The following is a 27,283-nucleotide window of genomic DNA, read 5'->3' on the forward strand; positions in this document are numbered from 1 at the left end:
AGCATGGCAGTGCTTATCGGGAGACCAGACGCAGGGAAGCCAGGGAAGCGCTCCCTTAAGGATACAGTAATTATTTTCACTCGATGGGAAATCAAGAGGGGCACGATGGGAGGGAGAGCTGGAGAGTGTCTGCCTCACTTCATTACTACTCCCCAGGCAAGGGACACAACATATGCTTTTCATTGGGAAGCCAATAATTTTGAATCGTGGGACAGGTGAAAACTTAAATGACATTTGCAAACCTTGATTTATTTCTCTGCTTAACTCCGGAACATGCTTTAGACTCCGCTCTATAAGTTTCCATAGATTAGTGGTCAATGTCAAGAGTTTTCAATGACATATTCAAGCGTTTCCTGTCCCTATCAGTTAATTAAATATTTTCAGTACTAATCTCTTCTTATTGAAATGGTTTCCCTTCTTTCGGTTACGGGTTGGGAAAACAACGATATGAAGTATGTGCTTTATTGAAAACAAAATAACAAAAATAAAAAAGAATACTTTTTCCCCCACGTGCTATTTGACTTGCTGGAAATCTCATTAAAAGTTATTTATGAGCTGTTAGGGATCCCATAAGGATTACACCTAATTCAGTCTGTAAAGCTTTTGAGTTTCTTTTACATGAAGGACCTCCTTCCCCATTATTCTACTTTGGTTTGCACCCAAATAAATACTGGAGATCAACTTCTTGGCAGAAGAGGGCTCCTCGGTCCCTAACCTGACCGTCACTCACGTGACCCAGGCAAAGTTTGTACCTTCCTCCCCTTTCTGCTGGACGCGATCTGCTGGGACCCGTGTAATCAAATTGAGGGCAAACTTGTGGAAATGACGAAAGATCATTTGTGCTATTCTATGCATTCTGGTGAAGACAGCACTACCCCAGGCATCATTTCCATCTCTGGGATTTGTACCTTCTGCAACTAACCACGCAGCCAGTCCTCACGGACTATACCATTTTCCTCTCCTCCTCCTCCCGCAATTGCCTCTGAAACAAGAAAAAAGGAATTGGATCAGAATGAGTAATTTCCCAGTCCTTTCATAGGCCTACACGCCCGTTATTTTGCTGTTTCTTGCAACTTGTGCTCAGGCGTCTGGCCCTCAGTTCACCAAAGACTGACACACCCATTTGGGCATCTTTTGTCCTGCTAGACTCTTCAATGACCTGTGCCAAATAAAGATGACTTCAACTTCCAAAGAATCTTCCTTGTGTTCGTATTTCTAAGACACAGGGAAGAAGGTAGACATTCGAGTAGCCGGATATTCAAAACGGAATTTTGGCCGTTAGAAAATCGGCCTGAAAAGTTAACGATACAGGCGTTCGTACTATAACCATCAGGGGCAAATGTACTCATATCAGTGTTAGCTATTAGTAGTGATATTATTATCACTATCAGTGCTCTTGCTATCTTTTCTACCAAAAGCCTGGCCAGCAAATTGTTCATTTTTCTCCAGCTGTCTGCATACCCTCATACACCAGCTCGTTTCTCCAGTGGAAAGGCCAGGCACCGATTCTACCACGTCCCTGGTGAACCAGCCAGCCAGATCGAGTATTAATCTGGAATATCATTCCGGCCACCACGGGAGTAGCCAACAATGGTGTCTTCACTTACAAAACCTTTCCCTCCTGGATCTCAAAGTACTTACTGTGTGCGACTAAAAACTTAGCCTACACTTCTCCCCTTGGGCAGGAGTCAGTACCATCAGAACTAGTCTAACAATAAGGCAATGGCTGCCTGTTTCAAAGGAGAGTCTTTCCTCCTTAATGTCAACCATCTGGAGAAGTTTAACGTTCTATATTCTTCATAAAATTCTACGTAAGAGGTCAGTTTAATTTTTTAAGAGTCATTTAAACATCCTGAGTACATTGTCAGCCCCCAAGCAAGAAATGCCTCTCAGGCTGGACCAGGGAAAAACCACATGGGTTGCTCGTATGTTTAGTCTAGTACAGAGGTTCCCAGCCCTGGCTGTACCTAAAACGATGATGCTTGAAGACAGATCGACTCTGTCTTCCCCCACCTCCGGAAGTGGTAGTTTTGTCTTGTTTTATTTGTCTTGTCCTTAGGATTCCCAGGTAATTCTATTGAGGCAGGCAGGGTGAGAACCACCAGCCTGAGTCTGAGGAGAAATACAGGTTCAGGTGTTACTATGGTGAGACCCGCTCAGACTTCTCAGCACCCTGCCCTTGCTATAATTAGGTGCGGAATAAACCCATGCGGCCCTGACTTATCCTCTGACTTCAAACATACCCTCAGAGCTGTTAACCTCGCTGTGCTATAGGTTGAGTTGTGTCTACCCAAAGATGTTGAGGTCCTGACCCCCCCAGCACTTGTGAATGTGACCTTATTTGGAAAGAGGGTCTTTATAGATTGTCAAGTTAAGATGAAGTCATTAGGTAAAATAAATTTAAACGACTTTTTTTTTTAAAATGGGAGCCTGGGGTGCTGAGTTGGTTAAACGTCTGACTCTTGATTTCGGCTCAGGTCGTGATCACGTGGTCCATGAGATCGAGCCCCGTGTCGGGCTCTGCGCTGACAATGCAGAGCCTGCTTGGGATTCTGTCTCTCCCTCTCTCTCTCTGTCTCTGTCTCTCTCTCTCTCTGTGTGCCCCTATCCTGTTCATGCGTGCAGTCTTTCTCTCTCAAAATAAAATAAACATTTAAAAAAATGAAGTCATTAGGGTGGGCCCTAAACCAATATAACGTGTCCTTATAAAAAGAGCAAATTTGGACATGGAGACAGACACGCACAGGGAGAACGCCATGTGAGGATGAAGGCAGAAATCAGGGTGATGCTCCACAAATCAAGGAACGCCAAAGATTGGCAACAGAGCATCTGAAGCTAGCGGCAAAGCCGGAAACAGATTTTCTCGGAGCCCTGAAGGAGCCCACCCGGCTGAGACCTTGATCTCGGACTTCAAACCTCCAGGACTGTGAGGCAATAAATAAATGTTTATTTATTTTTGGGAGAGAGACAGAGCATGAGCAGGCAAGAGGCAGAGAGAGAGGGAGACACAGAATCCGAGCTGTCAGCCCAGAGCCTGACGCGGGGCTCGAACCCGCGAACCGTGAGATCACGACCTGAGCCGGAGTCGGACGCTCAACCGACTGAGCCACCCAGGCGCCCCTCCATTTTTTCAACGGGTAGGGCGATGGCTCACACCCATGAACCGCGAGATCGTGACCTGAGCTGAATTCGGACGCTTAACCAACAGAGCCACCCGGGTGCCCCAAGTGTAACATACTTCGAAACTCCAGGCAGGTGAAGTTTATCCAGCCCATGCGTCACCCTTGGCCGCACCCTGCCCATAAGGGCGACCAGGCTGTTCAACTAGTTCTAATAGTCTGCAAAGTGAGGACAGTGAGCACAGGGCAAATCATTGGTACTTCTTGGGACTACTAGTGCAGGCTTCTAGGAGGAGGCGACGACTTTGGATCTGAGCTTTGGAAGAGGAGTATTTGCTTCGATAAGAGTGAAGGGAAGCAAAAAATGTGGCAACTTAGGTACTCCAAAGTGAGGGGCTGCCTCAAAGTGAGAGGCTGCAGGTGAGGGATCCTGACAGGAGGAGGAAGGAACAGCCCTGGGGGCGAGGGGGGGTGTGTGGGCACGTGTGCATGTTTGGCGTGGGGAGTTGAGCCAAACGGACAGTAATAAAAGCAACAGGAAATATTCAAAGAAAGCATGCTCTAAATGGAGTACCGCACGAAGCCGTATTCAATCCCAGGATTGCCCTAACGCATCTCACAGGCTATTATTGTCCCCATTTTACAGATAAGAGAAACGAAGCTCCAAGAGCTGAGTCAGGCCCTCACAGTTTACCACTGTACTAACACTGCTCGCTAGTTTATACTTGGGAGCTACTCCCGGGAAGGGGGGTGGGGTGGCGTGGATGGAGATAGAGAGATAAACGTGGTCTAGAAGCAAATGCCCATCTTTGCTTGACCAGGGACTGAAGCAACCCCAAAGCCTCCATCCACGTGTGGGTCCCAGGCTGCCCCCCCTTGGCCATTTCCAGTTGCAGTCCCTCTTCCGGAGGTTACAGACGGGCCAGGGAGATCCATACAGAGCGGGGCGTGCTCTCGGATTGAAATCCGGCTTTGTTCTTCAACTCCAGTGTCATAGGGGAAAGCAGAGAGGGGAAGAGAAGGAAACAAAAAGTTTCAGCCTGTGAGTAGTATTTGCAATGTGATCTATGCGTTCTGAGCCAAGTTACTATACATGCTCTGGGGAGAATTACAAATAAATGACGAAACATTTTGAAACATGGCTTATACCTAATTAATCATGGAACTTGAAGAACAAAGAAAACATTTCTTCAAAGTTTCTAGCATTTTGCCTATTAAGTGGAGAGGGTGGGGGGGGGGGAGGGAGGAGAAATCTCCATGCCCTGTAATGGATACACTGTGCACTTCATTTGGGGAAAGAAGCTCTTAATCTCCCTTGGCCGCCTGCAACCTCGGAATCCTTACATCTTTAATACTTTATGTCGAGCATTTTCATATTAAAGGGACTAAGAGTTTCCAGATCATGAAATCTTCCTTGGCTTTTTGTCCCTTGATCGCTCAGTCCAAACAATACTGGTTTTGAGATTAGGAGATCGTCAGGAATTTCTTAAGTCCCCGTGCTGTCGCACCCTGAGATTCCGGTGTCCTTCTTACCCCCTGCCACTACTCAGCGACATCTGTGGGCATGTGCCGCTTTGAAGCCAAAGCTCTGAGGCCCAGGTTTTGTGCCATGTCTGTGTTATTCCGCATGCTCTTAGCCTCTGAACCTTGATTTCCTGATCTGTCAAATAAGGATAATAATAAATACCTTGCTGATGTATTTTGACCGTTAAGTAGAATAATGCCACAAAAGCACTTAGCCTAATGCCTAGAACATAACTGCTCAAAATGGAATATATAACTGAATCTTCCAGTTTTTTGAGGGTACTTTTGGCATCCTCTTCTTATCCGTAGACTTGGCCAAGGTGCCATTTTGCTTCTCCAGCTGAGGCACTTCTGTAAAACTCTGTCTCACCGGCGACGGGTTCGGAAGTCAAAAGTGACTTTGCACTTGGTAGCCAGCGTTTGCAGCTCTAGTGGGGACCCATCGTCCCACACTTTCCTCTGGAATTTTTCCATAGTCACTCCACGTGCGCTAGTGTGGACGCAACAGGAATCAGAGATGTGTGGGTTTTCCTTCCAAACATTGTCACTTTTTCTTTATGTGGCTTTGGACAAGCTGAAGGGGTTACAAAAAATATACTATATTAAAGTGGTTGTGAGGAAAACCTGGAACCTGAACGCCGCTCTCCCCGAGCTCTGTGTAGCGAACAAGAATGAAGAGAATACTTGGTCAAGGATTTTCCGGAGCTATGGTGAACATCTTCCAAGTTTCTAAGTCTATTTTCTCCTTCTGACTTCTAACAGCTTAGGCATGGCCATGTTGGGGTTGGCCATTCAAAGATGCTGCCAGGGACTTTGAATCTGGAAGGGACAAAGCAGAGGCTCATAGAGAAGTCTGGAGTCGGGTGGTGGCACCAAATGGCCGGTGGTCATGGTGCCGAGGATAGCATTGTAACCAAACAACGCCCAAGGCATGACCTCAACTGTGTTCGCTGCTCTGCAGCTCTCTTGGTTCGGGGTCATTTTCCATCTCAGCTCTCCAGGCTTCCTGTAGACCCTGTAAGCCATGTGACATCTTCCTTTTAAATTCCTTTTCTGCTTCAGTTAGCCATTGGGCTACTTTGCTCACAAATGAGAATCCAGACTGAGACAAAATCAAGATATGCTCACCGCCCACTACATGCCAAATCCCGTATAGATGAGGAGACTGAGACCCAGAGAGTGGCAGTCATTTGTCAAGGTCACCAGGCTGGTCAGAGGTGGTGCAGTGGTTTGAAACCCTGTCCGCCTTTCCACTGAATTCTTTCAGCGAACAGAGCTAAAAGGTAAATGTAGAACCCATGACCGTCTACATTTGCACTGAATTAGCTTTGAAGATGGGGTTTTTTTTTTTTTGCAGGTTTACAGTTGTGACCTGGCCTCTACATTTCCTTCCTCCACCCCCCTTCTTACCCCACTCCCTGCCCTACAGTAGTGACTAGCAGTCTGTAAATTGAGTCAAAAGTGAAGTATCTTTTAGTGCCTAGAATCAGTCCCGGTCTGTGCCTATGAATCAGACAGCCACTTGTTCCAAAACAGTGGAACGACTTGGCTTCGTGTCCCTCATCGAACTTGGTGTTGGTTGTGTGTGCTGCTAATTACCCTTCTTGGTTCACGTCCCCTCGGTTGATGCCTTAAGAAATTAAATGCACGTGCCTTGTACGGGGTGGAGTGAGGGCTTGGCTCATTTGGTTTCCATTTTACCCATCGCCCTACACCTGCTGTTGTACCAACAGATGGCATGGTCCACACACTCTGGCATCGAAGGATGGGACGTTGGATGTTGCCATCTGCCTCTGGACCTGCCGGATTAGTGTACTTTTCTGCGGGGGTGGAGTAGCTTTGCCAAAGAATGGCCAAAGAAGCAACTGGAGTGGATATCCACATGCACACTCCCATCATCTTCTCTGTCTTGAACCCAAGGAGAGAGTTAGCAGCTCTCTAAGCACCTAACTTACATACCACAGCTTTCCTGGAAACAGACGCACATAAAACCACTTTATTCTTGACCTCACTCCAGTGTATCTGCAGAACATCAGTCTGGCCAGGACTTGGTCATCTTACTTCTTTTTCACTGTTTTTTTTTTCTTTTTTTTTTTTTTAGAAGTCAATTATTGAAGATATTGGGTAGTAAAAGCATTTTAAACTTTATTACTCTCTTTTCAGTATTAGATACAGAAGGTCTCGGTCAGCGATACAGTGTATAAAATATAGAAGCAGTGAATTAAATGCAACTTGATGGTACATGTTGTACCTTAATGAAAACAAAGGCTCAGGAACACTATTTGTGAACGTGTTACCCAATAAAGTGTTAGCAAAGGAGCCCATAAAGCTGCCAGAGGGATTTAACCATTGCTAGAACGAGAGGGAAACACTATTCAGTTGGGCTGGACACAGAGTGAGGTCTGCTGACTTTATCACAAATGCCAGAGGTTTTTTATTATTATTATTATTTATTTAAAACACATGGAAGAAAAGACAGTTGGGTTTGGCACCAGAAGGTCTTGTGGTAAAGAAAAAAAAAAAGGAATATCCAAAAGTGCTCAAAATAATCTAAGGGGGAGAAACAGATGTGAAGAAACGAAGGCAGGATGTCATGGGGTGCCGCGCTGGTCCATTTAAAGCGACGGCAAAAGGCGAGAGCACTTCTCCATGGCGGGTGATAGACACGAGCAATTGAACAGTTCATACCCTCTCTGTTGTCCCTGTCACGAGATTTGTAGGTCGCTCTCAGCCAGCCACTGGGGCTAAAGGGCACAGGTCATGACCTGCTGATTTACCAAAGTATGATCAACTCACACAAATTATGGGCGTAAGAGAGTCCTGACAACTTCAATATGATGTGCAAGGAGCACAATTATTTGTGACATGTGAAGCCAGTGTGAGACCATAATTCTGTCGCTGCGTGACAAGGCATTATTAGGCAGGGCAGGCAGCGGCTTGAACCAGGAGCAGCTGGAGGAGAGGCGGAGAGAGAGAGAGAGAGAGAGAGAGAGAGAGAGCGAGCGCGCTCCATCGGGAAGGCCTGTGATGGGCTTTCTCTCCCAGAGTGCCAAACAGCAAGGCCCCCTTTGTGGAATGTGGGGCCGCTCCGAGGACGAGGCGCCCTCCTGCTATCAGGTCCTGGGAGGATAAAGAGGAGGGTGGGGGGAAGGGGGGGGGATGAGGCACAGCCCACGGGCCTGTGGGGGGTGCACAACCAAGGTGTTGTCTTTGAAACTGAACTTGGTGTTTTTGAGGAGGCCCGCTGCACCGCAGCACGGTTTCCAGGGACAGATGAGGTGGGGTGGGGGGTGCTGGGCAGAAACCTCCCCTCCATCACCTTCCTTCCCGACGAGTCCTCTCTGGAACTTTCAGTGTGGCTGCTGGGTGAAGGAGGAGACGGTCTAGGGGGCCCTCTGTACTTCAGCAGTTTCTGCAGGGGATCAGTTCAAGGGAGGTGTAGGTAAGAGTTTTCCTCCTGGGAATGGGGACCGGGGCTGTCCCCAGCATCCGGGCCCCAGTAACGCAGGGCTTCCTCAGGCTGCGTGTGGGGGTCACGCGACAGGCGAGGGGCCCACAGGCTTATCTGCGAAGCGAGGAGCCGGACTGTGTTGTGGGTGACTCCTGCAGAGGGTGGCTGCTGTGTTTGGGGGCCGCTTCTTAGCTCGGTGACTTTTGCCCCACTGTTGGGCAGTGTGTGGTCAGGACCTGAATTCACGCAGTTTCCAAGAATGCTCCCTGGACACCTGCTGGGTGCCAGCCACTGCCCCAACCGCAGAGAACCGGAGTGAGAAACACCTCTGGGTGCCCCCGAGAGCTTGCGGTGGGTGAGGGTAGGCAGATGACAAGCGATTAAAATCCACGGAGGGGTGGGTGCTGTAGGGATCGTGGGCGAACCACGAGGGCGTGGCTCACTTCCTCACGTCATTCGGACAGCTGTCGGTGCAGGCCTCCCACCCCACCGTGCGATACAGGTCTTCTGCCTCTCGGGCTCTGCCTCCTCCCCTGCTTCAAGGCCATCTGACGTCTGGAGGCCTGACCCGAGGGTCACCCGGCCAGAGGGTCATCAGCGGCAGGCACAGACAGTTGCTACAGGCAACTCTGTAGAGTAGCAATCAGCACTGGGATCGTTTTGTTGTTGCCTTTTACTGTTCCTCCTCCTACAATGTGAGCTCCGAGAGGGCGGGGCTCTGTCTGGCTCTCCTCAGTATCCCAGTTGCCTAGGACAGTGTTGGCACAAAGTCCTTGCCCGGGAAATGCATGAATGCCAAGCACTGTTCTTCGTGTTCTTGCCCTTAAATGCACGAGCCCAGGGGCACCTGGGTGGCTCAGTCAGTTGAGCGTCTGACCTTTGACTTCGACTCAGGTCACGATCTCATGGTTCATGAGTTCTGACGGTGCAGGACCTGCTTGGGGTTCTCCCTCTCTCCCTCGTTCTGTGCTCCTCCCCTGCCCTCTCTCTCTCTCTCAAAATAAATAAACTTTAAAAAAATAAATATATGAGCCCATTTAATCCCCCCAACCCCCCAGTGAAATAAGCATGTTAGGTATCTGTTGCTGCATAAGTTATCAGCTTGCAGGGTCATGGCTTAAGATGACAATATTCATTATCTCTCACGGTTTTGTGCCTGGGCTGAGCCGATTTTTCTTCCAGTCTTGCTTAGAGCTTTTCACGAGGCTGCATGTCCCTGGGAGCTTGGTCAGGGCTTGAACATTCAAGATGTCTGCTCATCCTCCAGGCCCCCTAATTGTGTGCCAGTCGAGCCTCGACTTCCTTACAGCATGGGGTCTGGGCCCCCAGAGGGAAGCAGCAGAAGCTTACGGGCCTGGGCTCAGAAGTTCCACAACATCACTTCCTTCCCATCCCGTCGGCCCCAACAAGTGCTGAGGCCAGCCGGTATTCGAGGAGAGGCGAATGGACCCTCCCTCTTGACGCCAGGAGTGGCATTTGCCTCTGCAGATGACGGGATCGTATCCGGAGGCTCTCTGTTACAGTATTATCAGCCTGCTTCACAGCCGTGGACACTGAGGCTTGGTGAGATGAAAAGATGCATCTAAAAGTACGTGGGAAGAAAACGGCAGAACCAGGGTAGCAGCCTGGGATAGTCTAACCTCACGTTCGGTGTTTGTTGCTCACTGATGACTCTTCGTAATAGCCCCTCCTGAATCTCGTGTGACAGAGCTGGTCTCTTCGGTGGCTCTCCCTCTGCTGTTTACTTTCTCATCACAGTGGCCAGGGTTTAGGAAGGCTGGGCTCCTTAGACCCAGAACCTCATCCAGCCTCTACAGCTCATAAACCGTGTGACCTTGAACAAGTGTCTGGACCACTCTGAGTGTCTTTTCTCTATCTGTGAAGTTGGACGGTACCCTAGGGGGTAGCGGCCAGACAGGATTGTGGGTGGTTATAATAAGGCCGTACATGTAAAGCACTCCACACAATACGTGGCACCTAGCAATCACTCAAAGGGTGACCGTTTTAAGGTGACAAGGATGTCTTTAGCTGGCCCGGAGATAAGCCCTCACAGACGTGTTTCATAATTATATTTAAAGTGTAAGGATTCCCAGGTCATTGAGCAACACGCTCGTGTTTAATGGTAATCCGAAGATACGTTCTAAAATCAGCAAGAGTATTTTTAGGGACTCGCTTGTTTAGGATGTATTCATCATACTCTTCCCTGCAAGCATCTGACTAGGCATCCTGCCATCCTGTTTCTATAGGGAACTTTCCATCAAAAAAAGAAGAAAAAAAAGATGAGCAGAATGATATGCTGGGATTGCAGATAGACCTAAATCTAAGTTACTAAGAGAAAACTAAGGCCAAACAAACAAATAAACAAACATCCCCTGAGGGCCCCTTGTGTCTCATCCTTGATTCACTGGATTATTCGAGACTCTTGGGTATTAGAAGTAGCATGGCAGTCCTGATTCCAGCCAGCCTCCGCGAGCGAGAGGGGAATTTAGGGTCAGGCTTTGGGAACTTACGTAGCGTCGTCATCAGAAATCACCGTTCCCACCGCCTAGCTCTGCTTTTCCCATGGCCTCCTTTCCCTCTTCTTCTTGGGCAGCCTCTGCTTTGCTTCCAGTTCCATGACTCAAAGAGGGGGAGGCCCCTTCTTCTCCTGTTTTTTTTTTTTTTTTTTTTAATTTAAAAAAAAAAACGCCACAGATTATAATCAGCTCAGGTTGAGCCCATGTGTGATGTAACCAGTCACAGAGTTTCAGGGAGTAGAATCTGATTGTCTAGCCTGCGTCAGGGCCAGCTTCTATAGCCCGGGGGTAGGAATTCTGGGATTACTGGTCCTGTGGATTGAGGGACAATTGTGCAAGGGAAATGGGAACCTTTAACAGATTCTCCTCAAGGACGGTTACAATATGGCAGAGCTCTAGATTTACCGAAAGCTCCGGGAAAGAATTCTTGTCAAGATGAACACAGCCCCTGTGTTGCTTGTGGCTTGGGTGGGGACCATTTTTCTATTGATTACCCCTTTGTGCCCTACTGGCTGTGTTTATTTGTGGATGTTTATTTTCTTATGGGCATAAGGAAATGCTCAAAATAAGAATATAACCTTCACTCAAAGTCCCAGCTTCTAATTTAACTTCCCTAACATCACCACATTTATTCCACAGCCCCTAGATTAGCCAGCATTCGCTCAGTAAGCCAAATTTTGTGAAAAATATTTTATTTCTTTTATTTGTCCCCAAATGTTTCCATTGTATACAAAAATGAGACAGTGTTCCTTTCGGGGAGAAGGAGTTTCTACTTTGGGTTTAAACCAAACAAAATAATATTTAAGGAAACATTAAATAAATTATTTATCATGTTGGTCAGCGTTTGGGGGGAATATAGCTTAGATAAACAGATTTTTAAGGTCAGCCACTCTAAGGGCTGAGTTTTTTATAAAAAACAGCCTCTGAGGTGCTTTAATAAATCTTTAAAAAGAAAAAAAAAAATCAGGCCCCTGTTTTCATTACTGAATCATTTGCTATTGCTGAATAATGGTCATTCAAGAGGTAAGCTTAACCAGCAGGCCCCAATAGCCACGCTGGGAAACTCACAAGTTATGAAAAATCTGTGTTGATAATGAACACTGCTGGTCATGCTTGGATTTCTGTGAAAGCAGCCCAGTCCTTTGGTTGCGTTTTAAATCAGATAAATGGACAGAACTGGCTGATTTGGGTCATAAAATTGTCAAATGAAGATAAATTCATTCCTACTCGATGGGAAACTTCAGAGGAGAATTAGAATAGATGTAAGTAAAAAAAAAATAATGTGCTGCTTTCCCCTCAAAATAAACGGGTACCAGATTCATCAAGTGGCTGTAATTCACCTCCTGGGTCGTCCGTCTTCTCAAAGTGCAGCTGAAGGCATCTTTTGGGCTCGTTTCTACTGCTAAATGGCATTCCTCAGCCAAAGAAGGGTATGGAGAGGAGACGAAAGGATGTTTGGATCCTAAGAAATGGAAGTGGAAGGGGTGGGAAGCAAGGGCATGGACGAGGCCGGAGGAGAAGAAGTGAGAAATGGAGAAAATCTGACGTTGTAGAGACTGGCCAGAGAGCAGCGCTGGAGGCACGGCTCACTGTGGCTCCGGTTTCATTTCTTTCTGGCTCATAATTTGTCCGAAACGTGAAAGCCTCTCGTGACCACCTCTTATCTATGCACTGAGGCAACATCCCCGGATGTGGCCCTGAACTCCCCCCTTGGTCTTGAGAGGAGGCCTGGGCTGGGAATGAGCCCAGAGGTTCCGAGCCTCGTCTCTTTCAAGGGTGGAACCTGCAGCAGAATTTCATGGCTTCCAAAAAGAGGATATTTTTTGTTTATAAGCAGGAAGGAATGTCACTAAGGAGTTGGGGGTGGGGGTGGGCGGGGGTTGAGGCTGCCTGACCATAAAGTGCCTCAGGGTTTGAAAGTTCAGGAGAAGAGAGCTTGACTAACCGCATCTGGGACTTGAGGTTTTATTGAACCGGTAATGAAAATAATCTTTGCAAAATATCTTGAAAACATTTGACAAACACAGACTGAAGCTGCCACCTAAACACACGGAAAGAAGATAGCCTCACATTCAGATTCGCAACCTGTTAACAGCAGGTACCATGTTAGGTGCAAAGCACAATGGTCAGGAATGCAGTCTTCAGAGCAATGCAGAACCAAGCACAAGTCCCCCCTCTGTTCGTGGTAGAACCGTGACCCTGCTGCTTTACCTCCCTGTGCCTCAGTGGCTTCATCCATCGAATGGAAATGGATGCTCCCTCGGTGAGCCACCACGAGGACCTGACTGGGTAAGTCGCGTGGAAACGCTACGATGAAAGAGTGTCAGAGTGGCCACAAAGCCTTCCCCTCTCTGCATCCACTCTTGTGGTGTTGCAGGCATCCCATTAAGAGGTAGAGTCTCTTTGGCCACCCCTTGAGTTTTGGTTGGCTGTGTGGCTTGGGACATTGGCAAATGTGAACGAAGCAAGCGGAGACTTGAAAATTGTCCACCAGGGTTTTCTTTCTCTCGCCGGGCTTGGATCCCAGGGACTGCTTTGCAGCTGAATCCAGACCAGCCTGTTGGACCGTGAGGCCACATGGAGAATCACAGTGACCCGGCGGACAGCTTGTAGACTGTCGGACATGTAAGGGAAGCCAGTCTGGATCGTCTCAACCACTAGCTGACCTATCATGATACAGGGGAGTGCCCAGCAGCCGGGAGCAGAAGACCACCCAGCCAACCCATAGAATTGGAACCCAAATAGAACGTGGTTGTTGATGTGAGCCGCCAGTCGTGGGTGGCTTGTTCTACAGCAAAAGCTAATCGATACAGGTGGCATCCATCCTATTATTTGCCTTGTTGATTAGATCAACCAGTTTTTCAATTTGAGTTTTTAACGCCTTTTTGTTCAGAAGATTTTCTTTCTGTGGAGATGGACTGGGGAATAGCAACATCTCCGGCAGCTCTTGTGAACAGTTTAGTAGTTTAAGATAACTGCAAAAGCCGAGATACAAAACTTCAATGAGATCTTTTTCTGAAGACGTGTTAAAGGTTTTCCTTCCACCGTATTTCTAAAGTTTGCCATCAACATTCTCAAAGCCAGAATAACGTGCAAAAGAAAATACCAAACACTGAAGCTCACTGAAGTTCAGTGGCAAGATGAGTCAAAACAGAAAGTCGCTCTTAAACAGTTCTGAAACCCTGAACCCAGGACCCTACCGGAACTAAGAGACAAAACCGGGTAAGAGGTAGGTAGGTCAGTGCTTTGGAAGCCATCCACAGTCTCTGGGGGGTAGTGACAAGCTTTGCCAACTATCCAGGTGTAAAGGAGAGAAAAGCGTTTCTGGACCAAAGCAAAAGGAAGAATCTTCCAGATAATTTAGACCAACTGAACACTCTTGGCCAAATTAATCAGAGACTTGTAGCCCAAGTGCGTCTGATGGCTTCCATTATCTGGACAGCTGTCTCATTCTTCTACTTTCCTTGGAATATGTATGTTCTTTGGCATTCCACCTTCCTTTTAGTGCCTACATTCTTCATCCAGGTTGCCGTTTTCTGAGGTTTTGAGAGTCAGACGCTCGGTAAATTCTGGACGCAGATTTTTGCCTTGAAGAGTCCAAAGCGTTCATTCACTTAACAGATATTTATTATTCAATTATGAGGTGCTAGACACGGTGCTAAGCGCTGAAGATGCAACAGTGGCCAAAGAGACCAGATGGCTTATCTTGCAGTGTATGTCTAGTGAGGGAAAGAGGTTCATAACCGGACAATATCATGCCACGTGAGAAGTGTTGTGGTTGCGGAAGGTCAGGGCGCCGTTGGGAGAATCTTGGATGAGCACCCAATTCAGACCTGGGCTCAGTGGTCAGGAAGCATGTCCCAGAGGCAGTGGCATCTAAAGGTGAAAGATAAAGAGCATGAAGAAACGTGACTCGGTAGAAGAGTGTGGCGGGCCCAGAAAACAGTATCGTATGGCCCGGCCTGAGAGAATCTCAGGGAACTGAAATTTTCAGCAGGGCCAAATGCTTGCATCAGCAGCAGGTGCCAGCGGGACCTCAGTGCCGCTGAGGGGCATGATGGCGAACGCGGCCACAATCTGTCTTCCCAGTTTTACCCAAGAGCCATGGTTAATTTCAGGCGGTAATACTCATCAGTGCTCTTAGCAGTTGTATCTGTGCGGCCAGAGAGCATACAAGTGGGGACATACCAGCTGGCCAGCTGGTGTTCTGAAGGGACGTTGACCCGTGACAGGTGTATACCCCTCAAGGTTAAGCCAGACTCCGTAGCACTTTCGTTATTCTCCTGAACCAGCGGTGAGGGTGAGGGTGAGGCCCAGAACGCAATGAAATTATGCCTGTCATAAGAAAGGACTCTAATTAGAGTTTTGAACTTTAGAAATCCTCGTGGGGCGCCTGGGTGGCTCAGTCGGTTGAGCGTCCGACTTCGGCTCAGGTCATGATCTCGTGGTTCGTGAGTTCGAGCCCCGCATTGAGCTCTGTGCTGACAGCTCAGAGCCTGGAGCCTGCTTCGGATTCTGTGTCTCCCTCTCTGTGCCCCTCCCCTGCTCATGTTCTGTCTCTCTCTCTGTCAAAAATAAATAAACATTAAAAAAATTTTTTTTAATGGCTGTTTCAATTCTCTAACACTGCACAACGAACAACCTCAAAACCCAGCAGCCTTAAACAGCAAACATTTATCACCTTACAATTTCTGTGGGTCAGGAATCTCAGTGCAGCTGAGCTAGAAGCCCCTGAATTATGATCTGTCACGAAGTTGGAAGCCAAGCTGTCACCCAGGACTGCACTCTCCCCCGAAGGCCTGAGGATCAGGGGAGGATCCACTTCTAACCTCATTTGTGTGGACTTGACTGTGTTCGGTTTCTCATGGGCTGTTGGGCTGAGAGTCTGGATTCCCTGCGGACTGCAGAAGCCCCTCTCAGTTTTTTACCATGCAGATCTTTCCGCAGGACGCTTTCCAGTCTGGCGGCTGACTCCTCTTAGAGCTAGCAGTGTGGACATGGGAGAGGGCATATGCAAGAGCCTTTTTATAACCTAATGTTGGCAGGGGCTTCTCATCGTTCCCGCTATACTCCATTTGCTAGAGATAAGTCAGTAAATCCAGTCCACGCTCAAGGGATTCTCTCTGTGACAAGCAGGAATAATATTTACCCTGCAAAGTTTTTAAAGGATAAAACGAAGTGATATCTGGAAAGTGCTGGACACATGTTAGCTCACGTTAAACGGTGTGGATTCCATAAGGAAATTGCTTTGTTTATGCTTAATATATCCATGAGCTGTTGTCATACATCATCTTCCCCTTACGCTTTTTGGACGAGTCACCTCGCAGGAAAAGCCGACACAACAACTCTTCTCGTACAACTAGTAAGAGGTCTAGAACAAGAACGAAGGTAAGTAGGGGACAGGAGGGAACAACAGATAAACAGGATGTGGTGCTGGTGGGTCTCATCAGAGGACGGGACCCCTGTCCATCCTCTGTTTCGGCTTTCTCTCAGGAATCAAGTTTTGCACCTTGGAGCTGTGAGATCAGGTGTTGTCCTAAGCATTTCACATATATCATTTGGTCCTTAAACCATCCTTTGCAGTAGGTGCCATCATCAACCCCATTGTAAAGTGGAGGATGGAGGGACGTGCCAGAGCTGATGCAGTAGGTAGGAGATGCGGGTACCAGTGACGCCAGAAAAGGCAGCTATCCCCAACTCTATACCACAGCGGTGTCGCATGGGGCACAATGCCTGTGGCTCATTTCAGGGAACTCGCATGGGGTTGGCACAATTTTCTCGCCTCGGTGGGAGACCGGTGTGCCACCCCTGGACTCTGAGGACGCGTAGCCCCTAGGCTCCCCTGAGAACTCGACTCCTGTTGACAGGCCAGTTTGGTCCAATCAGTACGTTGGTTTTCCTCCAATCTGCCGAACAGCTTCCGAAGCTCCTCCCTTCAGACTGTGGTTCTTCCTGATAGCATCCTGGGCTCTCAGGTAGAACCAAGAAAAAGAAATTCATCTGGGGGAAGGCAGTCATGTACTCTGACCTCCTTCATGCAGGCTCCTTCTAAAGTCACCCGTGTGCTCCCCCAGCAGAGGAGAAGTGGACCCTCTCCTCCCATCTCCACTGGAGTCCATTTTTCTGCCCGGTACCCCCTTGGACCATGCCAAGCACCCCAATCTCTTTCTTTGTCTAGACCCTACCTGACCGGTTCCCTGAGCCCCAGGGTGTATACCCCCACCCCCACCCCACTTATAAGGGAATAATAATCAGACAGTGATCTCCATCTAAAGGGGATGAGCCCGCTGGGGGGGCCTCACGGCGACACATGGCATCCCCTCCTCTTTTACAACACAAAATTAATTATTTTTCACTTTTCAGGCCAAGAGAACTTTTAAATTCAATAGATTTAGGGCCTAATTACTCATCTTTGCCCACTGGCCTTCACAAAACCTGCTTTATAACTGCTGCAACCAGAAGGGTGGGCCAGAGTTGGGAGCAAGATGAGATTTTACAATCTGGAAGGAGTTCCAACATGTTTAGCAACGACTGACAGAGAACAACTGTTTCTACCCAGGACGTTCGAATCTATGCCAGGGAAGCAGAGTAGTGGAGTCGTGGAAATATGGAAGGGAATGTGTGATAAAAACAAGGAGGGTTGCAATTAACATCCAAATAAAGGTTGGAAGAAACCCACTGAATATGTTGGCATCTGGTAGATTTCAAGCTCAAGGATTAAAACCTCCAAGTTAAGGGAGCAATTTTTGGTTTTCCAGCAAGTACCTCTAGGGGCAATAATTTTCAGGGAAAGGTAGCTCATAACCCTGAATGTAGTATGAACATTGCAGGCTGCTTGCCCAAACTTATTTTATTTTCATTTGCATTATTGGTTTGAAAACTCCCCTGGGTTCTTGATCCATATCACGCTGGCACATGTCCTCGCAAAAACTGAAATGCTGAGCCAGCGTTTAACTCTGACTGTTTTACTTGACTTGGGAGAGGCCCAGAGAAACTTACGTTGCTACAGGAAGAGTGATAAAACTCTCAGCCCTACTCCTGAACGGATCATGTCACCAGGGAGATATTTAGAGGGCTGGATTCTTTTCAGATGAAACCCAAGAATGTCAGGGGTTGTGCAAAAGTCTCCATGACATATGCATGTGTGTCTGTATGTGCGAGTATATAGGCATGCATATACACGCATTATTTTTGCAAGCGAATTGCAGGGAGAGGTTGGCTACGACCACACACAAATTTGGATCGTTGTTCATGGGGTGCCTCTGATAGTGATAGCCAGATCGATTGCCATGCTGTGTTTTCAGCCACATTTACAGCTGTGACTTGTTTCTCTCCTTGCCAACTGATGAATCAGGTGAGGGATTTGGCATTGCCTATTTTACACTGGAGGAAACTGAGAGATTTGCCTTAAGCCACAGAACCGGAGGGTGAAAGACAAGACTAGGAGTCTGCACTCTGCGACCTTTGCTTCTGCATTCAATTCTGCTTCCCTCTTACTCTGAATATCCTATACTGAGAAAGAAAAAGCCATCTGTGTGATCTCCCAAGGAAAGATCCCAATCAGTATAAGCCATTCACATCTATTGCCCGCAGCAAGACTGGAAACTTACAAGAAAAACCTGCTTCCCAGCTCCACTCCAGCCCTGAAGGGGGCCTCAGAGCCTCCTGCAATGCAGCCATCGTGCCTGGCTTCTTAGTGAGATGTGGCCAGGAAGTGGTTTCACTGGCCCCCTGAAGCCCTCTGGTCAGACCTAACCTCTGGCTCGTTCCCCACTGCAGGAGACATTTGCTTTCTGGTTGCCTACAGCACCTTGAGTTTCTTATGGGGAATTACCCCCTTTCTCCATCTGCCATTATGTGAAATCTAGGCAAAGGTAAAAGTCCAGGTGCCCACTTGTCATGTGGAAGCTGAGGGCATGGGCTCCTCCCTCTAGATGCCTCTTTGTCCAAGCAGGGCCAGGTAGAGGGCGATCAGATTTTCTCTCCTGGCACTTTGAATGGAGGCTTTCCCAGCATGTGTCTCCTACTGTGTCTCCAGCTTCCTGCTTCCTAGGCCTCTGCAAGTGGGAGATGGCCCGGGAAGCAGAGACCTCTTCCTGTTTCACCCTCGCTCCCAGTCTGCTCAGAAAAAGAGCCAAGATCGTGTTTCCTAGAGGCCTTTTGTTTCCTGGGGGCTATCTGCCTGGCTTCATGGGAGAGGCAGGTGGTGTTGGAACTTGGAAGCCATGGAAAGCTTTCTGGATGGCCTGAACAAAGGTGTGGAGGTGGAAAGCAATGAATCTAGTTTTCAGTACAGTGCGTGTATAGGACAGGGGTAGGAGGTAAGGCTGACGCATCAGGTTGGCATCAGTCTTTGAAAGGTCCTGAATGGAAAGTCAGGGAGTTCGGAAAGCAGGCACGGAGGGGATAAACCGTCAGCCCATCTGTACTGTCAGCCCGTCTGGACCCTGCTCCCCTCCTTCCTCTCCCTGACGCCCTCCTGGCTTGCTTTACTCCCTAGCTGAGGTCTGAAAACCAGGTTGGGGTTCTATGGATGACCACTGCATCTGTGGAAGAAAGAATGGACTAGACCTTCCCATTTCCATGATGGGAGGAGAGGAAAAGCCTTGTCATTACTGCTGAATATGGTCACTGTATGAGCTTTCTCTGTTTATACTCTTTTGTCTGCCCACCCCCAGAAGCTGACGACCAGGTTCTGCAATTCTACCCTCCAAATGTCTCTCATAATTGTCACCTCTCCCTCTCTAAGCCCTGAGGCAGCGCATGAGGCATCTAACTGACCTTCTGGCCACAGTTGTACTGCCTCTCCCACAATATGCTTTACCACAATAGAGTGCAGTCTTATGATGCATCACAGATCATTTTTGTCTGACCAACTGCCTTTGGATAGATCCAGTTTCATAAATTTGGCACGGAAAGCTTGTTGTGATGTCCTGGCCTGAGATCCCTAAGATCTGTCTGCTTCCCCCACTGTTTCCACCAGCCTCTCCCACAGCCTGGCTCCCTGCTTTTGCTGTCTCACACCTCCACGTTTTTACACCCATTCTTCCTACCTGCAACGCTTCCTTCCACACTTCGGTTCCACTGTAGAACTCTTGCTTCTCTTTCCAGACTCTGCTTAAATGTCACAGTGGACACAACGCCTCATATAACAGTCACCCATTGAATATTGAAGTCGGGTCTCAGCAAAACCTTTCTGCCTTTCCTCTGGCCCCAGCTACTCCTTCCTTTGGCCTCCCAGCGTTCCTTGAATGTAGAGACCTCTACTGTAGCACTCCCTACCTTGCATTATAATCTCCTATCCCCTCATTGAATAGTAAGTAGTCTTCCTGAATCCATAGGTATAGTGTGTGTGTGTGTGTGTGTGTGTGTGTGTGTGTGCGCGCGTGCGTGCTCCCCCCTAGCCTGCACTCATTCCTCCTTCACAACAACATTGTCTTCTAAGAATTCTCACTCCGCAGAGTCCTCTGTAGGCATTTTCTCTCATTGCCCAATACAGCCAAGTAGAGGTTGTATGACCTAAGTTTGGCTAAGCTGGCCCCGTCACCTCTGAATTTTGTCTGGATGGCAAGGATGAAAGAAAAGGCTAGCACTCCTGCACGGTGCCAATCCCCACGTGAGATGATCCAGGGGCTCCCTCCACAGAGGCCTAATACCTAGTTCCTGTCCGTCCCTGGCTGGATGCTGTGGCTTTCCTTTCCACCCCCAGTGTCTCAAATCTTTCCAGTAGATTCAGTCTTTTGTCGTTAAGTTCATCGGTGTGAGTTTCTGTTGCTTGCCACCAAAATAACCCTTGGCTGCTGTAAGGAGATGAGGAGAAAGCTGAGAGAGATTCTCGAAGACACCATGTCTCTGTAGTTGCAGTGCTGGAAGAACGGGAGGGTCCTTTCTTTCTTGGACAGGAAACAACAACTCACTCAAAGCAGCTCAAGGAAATGGGGCGGGTCGTTGAAAAGATATGGCCCTTGTGGGAATCTAGGAAAGGTGGAACGGCCACGTCTCAAGTGGAAAGGAACTGAGGCAAGTCGGGGAGGTAAGTGCTCTTGCTCTGGCTCACTCTCGCTGCACCTGTTCTGTTCTACTGCTGACCCATCTGTCTGCCTCACTGTCGTTGCTTCAGCTCGCACGGAGGCCCGTGCAGTGACGCCACCTGCCCCGCATGAATGCCCTCGGCGCCCCTCACCTCTGGGCACAGCAGGACACGTCTTCACCGCCAGCACCTACAACCCTTTGTTGTAGGGCAGATCAACGGTACTAGGGAGTCCACGCCCCTGGGAGCAGGGAGCCGTTCTCCACCAATGACCAGGAGTCGGCTCCCTCTCCTCTTGGCCAAGATGACTCCGAGGCACACAGCTGAGTTCCCCAGCAAGATGGAACTCCAATTGCCCCCTCTGGAAATGTGTTTGACTGGCTTGCTCCCTCCCCTTCTCTTCCCCGTTGCCTGACCAGTGCTTGTTGGGATTGCCTCTCGAGTAAACTCAAGGGTCTACCTCTGCGGGAATACCTTAAAACAGCCCATAATGGCCCTACCCCAGGGCTTACATGACCATGCAGTTTGAGGACCCCCAGCCCACTGGCTCCTTCATTCTGTCTCACCTCGTGCAAATTCCAACGAGAGAGATTGACCCCCTTTTTTAGTGAGAGTTAAGCTCATCCTTTTAAGTCAGGCTGCATTGAGAGATGGCCGGGACGCCATGGATAGCCACCCCCGTCGGCTAACACCCCCGATCCTGTCATCTCTAGCAGGAGGGGAGAGTCACAAGGTCGGTTGCTCCGTCCGCAGCTCACACTGTGCAGAACGTACCTTGAGTCTCATCTGGGGCCATTTGGCTTTCAGGTAGCTATCACCCAGGTGGTTGCATGGGAAAATCAACAGGAAAGGCTGTTTATTGGACATCAAATAATTATTTTCAAACAGTGCTTTGATAGGTTAAGCACAAAAGAATCGGAAACATATGGATTAAATCTCCATTGAAATGCACATTTGGGTTTGAAAATTAACAGAATGTGTGCTTGGGAAGGGATTCCCCCCACTTTTCTTTTCTTTTCTTTTCTTTTCTTTTCTTTCTTCTTCTTCTTTTTTTTTTTTTTTGCTAAGCCAGATTATTTGGAAAATAAGTCAGGAATTTTTCACAGCTCAAGCACCCTCCCTTGTACGCCCTGCCTCCCTTCCCTTTAGCTTTTCCCTCACAGAGTTAATTAATAAAAGCAACATTTATCAAATATGACAAGTCAGTCTATGTACGTGTCACGTGGGGTTGGGGGGAGGTGATAATCTGCAGGATGGATGCATTTCAGGGAGACTGGAGGTCATCAGTGCTGCGATGACTCATACCCATTGTACATACCCCATGCGTCAAGCACACTGTGCTAAGCGCTTAATATGACCATTTAGCCCCAGGAGACCCCAGCACGTAGGCGCTCTGTCCCCATTCCTCATTTACAGATTAGAAAGTGAGATTTAGGGTTAGTGGTATATTTCCCAGGTGCCAATAGCTAGTAAGTAGCAGAGCCAACATTTGAACTCTCTCCTTCTATCTTCAGAAACCACTGGGTTTCTGATCCCACTTTCTCTGTGAGTGGAGACTCCTACAACCTCTGAGTCGGAACAGGGTTCTAATACCAACCGTTCGTTTCACAAAAGAGGAAACTGAGGCCCAGAGAGGTGAGAGATCAAGCTAGATGGGTATGTTTGGGAGGCTTGTTTAGACAGACAAGCTATTAATCAGTAGCGTTCATCTGGTAGCTTTTCCAAGTGTTAGAAATTGGAAATACGCAAAGGAGAAAACCCTTGGTTATGGCTGTAATGCCTAGTATTCCAGTTCCTGTCCCTTGCTCTTTGGATGGGAATTGTTTATATGAGATACAGTCAGAAGGGTGAGATTTGTTTACCACCAGGCTTGTGATAATATTGGGAGTTCCCAGGTCTGGTCTTCTACCTAAGCCAAATGGATAACATTACATCTAGTGGAGATCTGAAGGCCAGCGGATGGCCCACAAGTCCTAAAATGTGTTTCCCAACCCCTGCCTTGCTACCCGATATTTCCAACAATGGTCCTTCCTTTTACAGTGTGGTGTCTCCAGGTCGTCCAAGGTCTAATGAAAATGTGTTGCAAAGGAAGGAGAACAGTTTAGACTCTAAAAGTGAATCAACTTAATGGGTTTCTGGTCCCAGAGGTCACAGTTCTTAGGGAGAGGGATGTGCTTTGTCCCTGTCCAGGAAGCCAGAGGGAGGGGACCATTCAGCTGACTGGTGTCCCCTGGTCAGACCCACAGCCACATAGAGACATTGTCATTGTCAAGGTTGTTCTGGCTGCAAGGGAGAGAAACCCGCTCAAACTACACCAAGCCCTAAGTGGAGGGCTTCAATAAAGACATGGGAGTTTCTTATGCAACCCCAGAGAAGGCAAGGCAGCTGAGCCCCAGAACCAGAAAGACATCAGGTATCAGGGACACTACTCTTTCAGACTTTCTCTGGTCCAGGCTTGCATGGTATCTTGTCTCTGCTTCTCTCTGAGGTTCTGCAGACCAGTTCTCTGCTTCTGGACAAACTTGGCAGAGGATAACCACACCAGATGGTACCACAAGGAGTCCAGTTTGAAAGACTAATGACAATTGCTGCGTCCTAATTGCCATTTCCTGAGAGAGAACATATAATTTATCCAGCTTCAGTTTCCTATAAACTCTTGGTCCCATCCCCTGCCGCCAGGCAATCTGGATCCCCACTACGACCACAGCTGCATGGGTCAACTCCTGCGGGTGGAAGGGAGCGGGGTGGCCTGGAAAGAAATCCCGAAAGCTGTGATACCTTGGAGAATGTTGCAGAGACTGCTGGCTGCTCCCCAGTCTTTCTGTTCCCTTTTTTCGACAGCAGTAGAGCCCTTTGATGCTTCCTGGGGGATATGCTCTTCCAGAATAAAGACCCTATTTCCCAGCTTCCCTTGTGACTTCCCAGCTAGGCCCATGTGACTCAGCTCCAGCCAATGGGATATAAACAGAGGCGGTGTGTACGAATTCCAGGGAGGGGTCTTTACCAGGAGGAGCGATGCTATCTCCCTCCCTTTCATGGCAGATTGGACATGATGTTTAGAGATGAAATAACCATCCTGAACCAGTACAAACCACACGTTCATGATGGCAGAGCAGAGGTTATGATGGAGTCTGAGACTCTGCTGACTGTAGGCAGCTGTGCCAGCCAGGACTGCTCAGGGACTTCCTTGAGGCAGAGAGACAAACATCTGTCTTGTTTGGGTTTCCTATCACTCTCAGCCAAACCTGGTCCTTTAAACTAGAGGGCATACAAGGTAGCAAACTTGGGAATACGCTGCCTTTCCGTATTTTATAGTTCCAGTGCACATGCGTGCTCATGTACACACACACACACACACACACACACACACACACACACAGTCACCATAGAGCAAAGGTGGAGAGAGCCTTTCTTTGGCTTGCATCATCTCTAAACTACATCTTCTTTCTTACATCTGCTGCAAGGCCTGTGGCTTCTGTATCTTCCTCCTTGCAGGCATTTGAAGTCCACTGAGGGATTATCTGGGGAGATATTCAAGACTTCTAGGACGATTTCTTGCTAATGGACAGATTCTTTCTCCTCCTAATGATGGGTGAGCTTCTGGAGACCACAGAAGCCCTTTGTTCTCTGTTCTCAAGGAGACAAACTGTTATTTTTTTTTTCCCCTCTGAAGAAGCTTCTTATCCGATGGGTGCAATATCACAAATAATTATGCCAAATAGCAATGCAAGTCCCACTAGAAATAATGCATCCATTATTTCATTTTATCCTTGTCGTTAGAGCTTCTGCTTAATTTAAGTTAGTATAAAGATAGCTGTGGGTATTCCCTGCCGGAGAACTCTAATCATGCTCTTTATTGAATATTTACCATTTCCTATCTGAATCTTCCTCTCTTGATCCATTGTTTCACAATTAAGAAGTTCTGCTGCTATTTTGATCTCACATAAAACCTCTGTAGTTCCACAGATGCCTGTTCCTGGGCGTCCCTTATGTCTTGGGGAGACATCTGAGAGTAGGGTTGAAAGGCTAATGTGTTCTGGTAACTTGGTGGTTTTAGTCGTGTTAATGAAAGAAAGGCTTCGTACAGAGTCACCCGGTGGTCTGAGAAAGTTAAGGAAGTCACTCAGATACCTGAGACAGAGGGCAGGAATGAAGACCATCTGTACGAGTGTCTCTTTCCATAACCAGAAGGTGGGTTGGAGGGACGTGGGGGATCTGGCCAGCAACTGGTCCCCCTCCCCCAACAAATATCTGCTAAAGGGTTGACGTGTGTGGGATATTAAAATAAACAGTATCCACTAGAGACAACATGTTGGTAAAATGCTAGGGAAGGCAATAACATCAAAGGTATAGAATATCTAGTTTATGCTTCCATTCTGTGTTGTTGCTTCTAAGGAAATCCTCATAATGCCATCAGCCAACAAAGGAGTGATAGGTGAAAACCCAGTATGTCCGACATTTGCCAGACGTCATGAATCAGATCGTAAGAAAAGATGCATTTTCTGACCCCCTGAAGGGACCTTCGAATTCAGTCTCAAGGAGGGAGTGATATAACCACGATAGACTGATACATTTATAAATAGTAAGAATGACTCAATCAGTCGGGATATCTATCACCACATGATGGGGACCAGCTAAAAATAATTTCAGGGGCCAAGATGAAAGGCATGGCCGAGGGCTCCTTAAAGGCATTAGATCTCTCGGCAGATCATATGGGTAGATTCCAAATGAGTATCAGAGATGAGATTATAACATGATACGATATATGATGCATAACGTAATATAATACAACACAGTACAATATAATACAATACGATATAATACAATGTTGGTAGTGCTCTGGAGTCAGACAGACCAGGGATCAAATCCCATCTTCACACAGTAGCTGTGCCTGCAACCTTGACCAAATTACTGAACTTCTCTTTGAAGCCCCAGCTTCCTCACATGGAAAACAGGACCGATAATAACAACGGGACCTATATTACAGGATTTTGTGAGGATTAGATGAGATAACACACATAAAATGGTTGACTTATAGTAATGCCCATAGATCTTAGTTATTGTATATGGGTAGTGATAATAGGCCTAGGGTTAAAGGCTGGAGCAGATACATATTTAGTTACTCATTTACAACTGTTTACTGAGTATCCACTTTGGGCCCGCCCTGGGGATGCATTGACGAGTGGAAAAGAATGAAGGTTCTGCTCTCTCTGGGCTTCTAGCATAAAAGGAGAGATATATATCAATCAACAGTGACACTGTGGATCCGTGAGCATAAATGGAGAGACATACTTTCAAAGGAGGGATCACAGTTCGGTGAGAGCAAAGCAAAGGAAGCTGACCCAAACTGGGCATCCAGGAAGGCTTCCCAGGGGATGTGCAGACCGAGCTGAAGGCTAAGGATTGGGTGGAAGCTTGTGAGGGAAGGGGAGAGGAGAGAACGTGTCGCAAAGACAAAAGAGAAGGGCAGGAGAGAAGGCAAGTTGCCGGCCCGGGGAGGGGTGGGTAGCAGGTGGTCGGCTGAAGCTGGAGATGGGGGTGAGGGCCTCTGAGTCATGGCCAGGGTAGGGGTCGGCAACAGGAAGGTTGAAGATGGAGAGAGGAACGGCAGGACGGAGACGTCCAGACTATGGTGGCCCCGGAACCCACATTAAGGATGTTGATCTTTACTCCTCCAGCAGGGGGTGCTACATCTGATTTGAGTTTCAAGAAGGTCCTATGGAGGCAGGCCTCAAATGTCGTTCTGCCTCCTCCTCTCAGTTCATCCTCCTAACCACTCACAGCCAGACTACAGTGAATTATGTGGAAGCCACTTCCATTGCTTCTGTCTGATCTTCCCGCAGAGATCACAGACCCTCCAAGGGCCAGAGATGTGTGCTCCGTGCACTACCCACAGTGACGCACAGTCTTGAAAACAGTAGGCGCTTTGAGGGAGCACATACCTGACTATAATAAGGCAAAGCCAAGTGGAAGGCAATGTCTCACTTTCCACAGAGAAAGCCTACTTGAATATAGGCCCTTTTATGAAATAGTACAACGTTTACTTCCATTCTGAATGGATCAATTTACTTGCATCTTATATAAAGTAGTAATAGTTATATTTAGAAATATCATTCTCCCCAACCTTTTTTTTTTTTTTTTTTAAAGTTCAGGTCATAAAATAATTGCATTCAGACTCTTCCCAGGCACCTTTATCATTTGCCTTTGTCATCACTAAGGCCGTTTTTGAATAATCTAACACTGCGTATCACCCCCACTTCTAAATTGTTCAAGACACAGCACTTTGAATCCAGGTAAGATGCTGTAACTGAAAATTTTATTCCAAGCCTCAAGAGGTTTTTACGTTTGTCTTGTGGGTGGGTATTTATGATCTCCACAAGGTCACCACTGGCAATGTGCTTTTTTTTTAAAAGTGAATTTTAAAAGGCTTGCTTAAAATATCTTCAATATTTTTAATGATGAAGTCATATCTTCAGAAATAACAACAAAATCTGTGTTAAATATTTTTACCTCTCTTTTCCCCCTGTTGTTATCAGGTGACATCTGTAGGCCTCCAGTCTTCTCTCCCTCACCAACCAGCACCAGCTGAGGTCACTTCAGGCTGATGTCTTCCTCCAAATGCTTCCTTGATGTTCAAAAAAAA

The 27,283-nt window shown here is 47.6% G+C and overlaps 2 long non-coding RNA genes and 1 other non-coding gene across 4 annotated transcripts; 1 reads left to right on the top strand and 2 right to left on the bottom strand.

The window, feature by feature from the left end:
• Positions 1–787: 787 nt before the first annotated feature.
• On the bottom strand, positions 788–27,283 carry LOC122231802. Its single transcript, XR_006209050.1, has 3 exons — positions 27,151–27,283; positions 1,968–2,112; positions 788–982 (listed from the first exon to the last, which is right to left on the bottom strand). It is a non-coding gene; the product is annotated as an uncharacterized LOC122231802 (long non-coding RNA).
• On the bottom strand, positions 3,032–3,116 carry TRNAR-CCG. Its single transcript has one exon. It is a non-coding gene; the product is annotated as a tRNA-Arg (tRNA).
• On the top strand, positions 7,522–9,939 carry LOC122231801. Of its 2 annotated transcripts, none has more exons than XR_006209048.1 (3): positions 7,522–7,760; positions 7,998–8,085; positions 9,277–9,939. It is a non-coding gene; the product is annotated as an uncharacterized LOC122231801 (long non-coding RNA). The 2 variants fall into 2 exon arrangements; XR_006209049.1 differs by having other exon boundaries at positions 9,362–9,939.

The sequence above is a fragment of the Panthera tigris genome, chromosome D2 (assembly GCF_018350195.1).
Source record: "Panthera tigris isolate Pti1 chromosome D2, P.tigris_Pti1_mat1.1, whole genome shotgun sequence".
Lineage (NCBI taxonomy): Eukaryota > Metazoa > Chordata > Mammalia > Carnivora > Felidae > Panthera > Panthera tigris.